Genomic DNA, 7001 nt, shown 5'->3' with positions numbered 1-7001 from the left:
CTGCCGATATCGCTTCAATATTAGCATTGAGAATTTGAAAGGATTGGTCTCCTAAAATGAAGCCTAGGGAACTGAAGGCGGAATCAAATCTGTGCAGTTTTGTCTTTCACCGCCGTCCGTTCTAGTGTTGCCAAGACCCTGATTTAACCCATATTATATACCAGCCTGTTTTTTTTTCTTTTCCCTTCCATTTATGAGATTAGTGTTAGCCCATATTTATAGAGAAATTTTTGCAATCGGTACTAAAAAAATATCAAAAATCATTTTCTCTAACTTATTAAATTTATTATAAAAAGGTTGATGATCGCTCTAAAATAAAACTTTAAGAAATCGACCATTCTTTTTCTTTTTCCTTTTTGGGGATAATCCCTTAAAAAATGCTTGTTGGATCATGACAAGAATGTTATGGAATTCGCGAGAGACCATGACAACATTTGTTCATTCTTTTATTTTTCACGGATAGGGTTATGGAAAGGCCAACAATGAGTTGATTGATGAAGACAGAGACAACCCTCTTTCTGGTTAATAAGGGGTAGCATTTATTATAAATGGTTCATTGCAAAAGAAATTGGCTTGACTAATATATAATGGACACCTTGATTTATAGCTTCAATTTTCCAATTTTCGCATTGTGACGATGATTTAGTTGGCTTTTCCTTTATTTATGGACTAAGGTGTATAAAAATTAACTACTATATCGAGAGCAAATGCCACTATTGATATGTCACGGCATTTATTACGTCACTCTGAGGGGGCTTCTCGGCATCCAGATTTCATCCCTCTTTTAATAATTTTCATCGCTTCAATTAATTCTCAAGTATGTACTGAGTGCAAATCCTGGGTCAATACTAGTCTGAAAAACGATTGTCATGAGAGCTATTTTCGTTAATATAAACTAGACTTTTGCTGATGTGAGACTATTGAGTCCAAACATTACTTGCACATAGGACTGTCATCCGAGATGCTCACCATCTGTTAACATATGCTCAAGTTAAATCGATGTTATCTGGCTCATTCTTATGCGTGTGTACAGCTTTGTCAATTGCTAAATGTAGTTGAATCGTTTCTGGAAATGACCACTGATGAGATAAGTTTTCCCAATTTGAGTAGAGCTATGTTGATTCTCATGATTATTTGTTCATCAAATAAACTTGCTATACTTTCTGCGTTGAAGTAGATCTATCAGTTCCTCATGTGTGTCATGGTGTAGCGATTACCGGAAATCTTCGTTTGTGAGTGAACCACAGTATTCGAGATGGGAAAAAGCAAGATCTTTTTTCCCAAGATCATTTGAGATTCCTTTCATGACTAATCTTAACCTTTTCCCTTTTGTTGATGGCAGGGAAAAATAGTTTTAGTCTTTTCCATTTTGTTCAGTGTGCCATCCAAGGAGATAACCTTTTGAGCATCCTCCTTGGAAATTTCCTCTTGGGCTCTAAGAAATTGGTTCCTAACTTCTATTAAAGAAAAAGTAGGTGATCGAAATTTTTTAAATGAAATAGTTGATTCTAGATTTCCAAGAAAAGTCATAGAAATGGTAATGGATAGGGAAAAAGCAAAATCATTTGAGATTTTTTTCATGAGTGATTTAGAAAACTAGAGTAATTGTTCTTACCTTTACCAAAAAAAAAAAAAAACTAGAGTAATTGTCCTCTAAAGTCTCTCATGATCCTCCATAGCATCCACCAAAGATGCATCGTCTACAAAGCTACTGGTTAAATGTGTTTCCTTATTTTCTTTTTCTCACTTCTGTCAAGGACTTATGAAACAAACAATTTGTAGAAGACAAAAAAGTACGCCAGCTCACAACCTTGTTATTTAATATTTTTATAACCAAATTGTTTTGATTAATAAACATTATGCCGCAGCTCACAAACATGAACATTTGTTGGAAAGGAAGAAAGAAGAAGAAATTTGATCTATCCATCGTACAATGAATATCATATCGTAATGATTTATGGAAATAATTGAACTTTGATACAATCTAATGTCGTTGCTAAATCATGATTTGTCAAAGACTGAAATCATTGTAAAGATGGGACAAATTATTCAAAGTCAAGATCATGAAGAGATTGAGGTTGTCTTAAAGCAAGACAATAAGCAATTGATTCTAAACTACCAAGAAAGGTCGTAGAAGCACGACATTGAATGAGAAAAGTAGAGCTCGTTTGCGATTCCTTCCATGATTGATCTTTAACTTTTCCCTTTTGTTGATGGCTGGGGAAAAAGGGTTAAAAGCGCTTTCCATTTCACACGGTACCCGGAAGGGGAGGTTGCCTTTGCCATTTGGGGCGTTCTTCTTGGAAAGCTCCTTGTGGGTCCAAGAAATCAGTAGCCAACTTCCTTTTTATTTATTTATTAATTACCAATTTCTTTCATGACTGATAAACCAATTCTCATATTATTTGGCAAATTTTGTTTAATTATCAAGATCTTAAATTTACAAATTATACAGAAAATTACCAATATTTCCTTGGTGACTTGATTTTTCCAAATTAAGTAACTCAATGGAAAAAACCACACTCTTCCAACATGGAAGGGGGAGGTGAGGGGTTCAAATCCCCACCTTCTCAGGGGGAATGGGATGGGGACGCGTAAGTTTCAAGAGTGGGTTTCAACTCCCACGCCCTGCAAGAGGCAGGACAAAAGTCTGAGAGCGAGTGTAGTGTAGGAATAGAGTAGGACTGACAAAAAAAAAAAACTCAATGGAAAAGGTTAAAAAATTAAGAAAAACCAAATAAACATCTATAGTTTACTCAAATAAGAGTTAGTAACCAGTTGAAAGCTCAATCGAACAAAAGGTTGACAAATAGGAGTTAGTAAATTTAAGGCACAATAAAGAAAGGTGAATGTAAAATTGATAATAAAAATAAGAAAAGTTGGTAATTGAAAAAAAAAACTCAGTAACTAATTTAAATAAGAGTTGGTAACTCCAAATTAATTGATAATTTAAATAGAGAAAAGTAGGTAAGTCACTCTAATTAAAGTTGGTAATGTTAAGGCAATTTTGAGAAATGCAACTAGAAGTCTGTAGACGATAAAAAAAAAATGATAATTAAAGTTATAAGGTGTTTCCCTTTCATTTTTATTTTCAAGCGAGCGAGGTTAGAAGTGCAACTCCACGTGTCTACATTTCTCAGACATTTCATTTGATTCTCGCCCCGTGCGCCCCGTCACTTGTGGGGCTTAGGCCCAAACCTTCAATTATATCTCCACCACCTTGCGCTTTCCTACATGACCATTGCCCATTGACCCTTGTTCCACACGTTCTTGCAACTTCCTTGGAATGCACCATAACGCGTTTTGTATCATCCCAGACTTGTAAAATCACCATAAAATGTGGTGTGATTTGTTTTCAAAATTTTAGTAGGTGCGGCCAAGGTGAAAAAAAAGGAGCTGTTTATACTCTTTCCTCAGACTTAGACATTATATGATCACCTTACAAGTGAATTTTTTTTTCTTATGACATTTCTATTTTCCCAACGCTTACGTTCCAACAAAAATACGTGTATGCATAAAAAAATTCCAGGTTCCATGAGGTAAATGCACTAGAAGAGGACAAATTTTAGTGAATGGTGCCGTTATAGTTGTTGGCGAACTCACTCTGGGTAAAAATGCATTAATAGCTTATTTGTTGTCGACACATATTTTTGACAACTTAATTAGTTGTTAATTGCATAAAAATAGGAATCGACCTCGATCCCTTGCATTTTGCATATTAATTGCATATTTCTTTCATGCTTTATTTAAATCCATATATTTGCATTGAACCAACAGATAAATTTAAGTTAATTGTCTTGAACTGAACTGATGAACTAGATTGAATTTATAAGAGCATAAAATTTTGGCCAAGCTAATAGAACACTAAGTGGCCGAAAGTTATAAATGGAAGAACTAATAGGTGCCAAGGTGGAAAAAAATATCATTAGAGTAAATTCGGGGGAGAAAGACAATAACTTTGTAAAGAAAAATATTTCGAAGGACATTGCAGGAATATCTTCACAACCCCATCACCGCAAGATTCATTCTACTTCAACAGCTGAGATCATTCTCATCCCAATCGAGGGGCCTGTATTGGTGGGAACGGTACAAGATCGTTGCCATTTCCCTTCCCTTCCCTTCCCCAAACCCAAAAAAAAGAAGAAAAAAAGAAAAAGAAAATATAAATATTATAATAATTATACCTATGGACTCCTTCTCACATTTGTCCTTCCTCCACAGTAAATTTCCAAGAACTTGTCCTCAAGACTCAATTAGGGCGCGTTTGGTAACGATTCTGTTCCCGGGAACTGATTCTGATAAAAAATGATTATTTCTGATTTTGTTCCCAAAACTGATTCTGAGTAAAAAAACGCGTTTGGTAACGAATAAAATTTCTGATTCTGGAATAGAAAAAGAATAGAAACGCGTTTGGTAACTATATAAAATTTCTATTCTGATTCTTTTTTAATTACATTTTTAGATTAATATAAATTTGATATTGAATTTTCATAAACCATTCACTGATTAATTATATTTTTATACTAAGTAATAAAAATATTAACTAATCAATTTTTATTATATAGTAAATAATAAACCATAGTATAAACTATACTAATATCCCTACAATATGTAATAAATATAAATACTAAATTATAATATAAAATTAAATATGTATTCTATATACAAAAATATATATTTCATAATAGGAAGTAATAAAAATAAAATATAGAAATAAAAATTAGATAAAATAAAAACAAAAATTGTTGTTATTTTAAATTTGGTTTTCTTATTAGAATTTCAATATTATTTATATTTAAATAAGATTTTTTTTTTTGTCGGTGCGATTTCTCATTTTCAATTAATATTTACTTTTATATGATTAAATATCTAATCCATTTTGAATTTAATATGAATGAATGTTAATTTTAATTTAGCCAAGATACTTTTCTCTCTCTCTCTCTCTCTCTCTCTCTCTCTATATTCCCTTCCCCAAAACCGAACATCCAACGTTTAAGAAGATAAAAGTTTTCAAACCAACATGACTCTTTGAAAGAGAGAAAAGGCTTTAATGAGAAACTCAACACTACAACTTATCCATAAATGAATAATGAAGTAACATAGTCCATTGTTCAACTTTGAATATCGACTGTGATAAGTCAATAATTAATAACAATATTACAAAAGTCGTAAACATAAAGTTATTGAATCTCCGGCATATTGTAATCCATTGCCATTTGATTTGCAATACTTCAATGAATATGAAGTTTGCCTTCGGATGGGTGCTCGAAACCGGAGTCCACGGAGCACGAAGCAACTCGGCTTCTAAAGGAAGTCTTGACGTAACCCCGCACGACATCGAAACAAGAATAAGCTCTCGCGCAAAGAATCGGCAATAGTGGTATGCAGGAACTCAAGATCAAAATGAATCCACGTGAAACAAGGAAACCATTCTATTTCACTCCAACTTCCATGCGTAAAAGACCATCAACCATTTTCGCGTTCATTAACTTTTGTGTCATCATACTGCCTCACCTCTACAAAGCTAGAGCCCAAATTTGACTCTCCAACAAACACATAAACTCTATAAAACCAAATCTACTCTCGTCCTAATCAAATTGGGATCTGATCACCAAGAACAACCCTTTGTGAACCCGAGTGGCAATGCAATGCCCAGTTTTTGTCCGGATCGAGGAGATAAACTCAGTCTAGGGTGCGAAAAATAATCAAGATAATAGACACGGCTCCTACGCAACCTTAAAAGACAAGGACTGCCTGACCTCCACTTCGCTTACATGATACATCCATACACCTAATCGTTAGCATCATTCCGGATCTAAGATTCGCACTATAAGTCAAAGATCGCAATTTCCAGATTCAAATTCGACCAAGCACAAGACACACAAAATTACAGATCCAGACAATACGAAAAAGGCCGGCCGACCCCTCGGCCGCTCGCGTCGCTCGCCCCCTCGGCCGGCTTGCCGAGGAGCTCACGAGTCGGCCCTGGGGTCGGATGGCGAGCAACCCTCGGCTAGCTCGGCGAGGGCGAGCGAAGCCGAATCGGCCCTGGGGGTCGGACGGCGAGCGGCCCCTCGGCCAGCTCGCCGTCGCTCGCCCTCGGCCGGCTCGGCGAGGGCGAGCAAAGCCGACTGGCCCCAAGGGTCGGACGGCGAGCGACCCTCGGCCAGCTCGGCGAGGGCGAGCGACGCCGAGTCGGCCCCGGGGTCGCTTGCCCAAGGGTCGCTCGCCGAGCGACCCTCGACCAGATCGGCGAGGGCGCCCGCCGATTTGGGCCCAAGGGTCGCTCACCGAGCGACCCCTCGGGCCAGATCGGCGCGGGCGCCCGCGATCGAGCCTGTGGGTCGCTCACCGAGCGAGCGCCACCCGTCGCAGCACACCGAACCAACCATAGAAGGGAACTCACCTTGAACGACGCCCTTCAATGATGAAGAAGCAACAGTCGCCATCGCCGTTCTTGCGGAGAGAGGAGCAGCCGTCGCCGTTCTTGAGGACGGAGGAGCAAGAGTGTCGCCTTTCTTGAGGAGGGAGAGAATGAGACGACGAGCGAGTCGAGATGAGAGGACGAGAGAGAGTAGAGAGGAGATAAAGGCTCGGCACTTTTGATTCTCTTTTTTGATTCTCGGATGGAGAATCATATTTTTATTTATTCTGAATTCTTGTCCAAAACTGATTCTCGAAAGTAAATTTGTTCTCGAATCGTTTTGGACAAAAAAATTACCAAACGCGATTACGTTCCCAACCGATTCGAGAACAAAAAATCAGAATGAGCACTGTTTGGATGGTTGCCAAACAAGGCCTTAATCTCCTCAAGATTCGATGCAAACCCCAACGTAGACGCCCAAGTCGACGCCCGAGTCAAGGTAGGCACATCATCATAAATGCATCGCTGTCGTACGCGTTGAGGGAAATGACAAAAGGAAAACGATAATTTACAAAGTAAAAGATAAAGAATATCTCAAGCAATTTCTAGGAAATTTACTTGAGGTTTGAGAGGTAAA

This window comes from Eucalyptus grandis, chromosome 3 (genome assembly GCF_016545825.1).
Source record: "Eucalyptus grandis isolate ANBG69807.140 chromosome 3, ASM1654582v1, whole genome shotgun sequence".
Taxonomy (NCBI): Eukaryota; Viridiplantae; Streptophyta; class Magnoliopsida; order Myrtales; family Myrtaceae; genus Eucalyptus; species Eucalyptus grandis.
Note: the sequence above shows the minus strand (reverse complement) of the source record.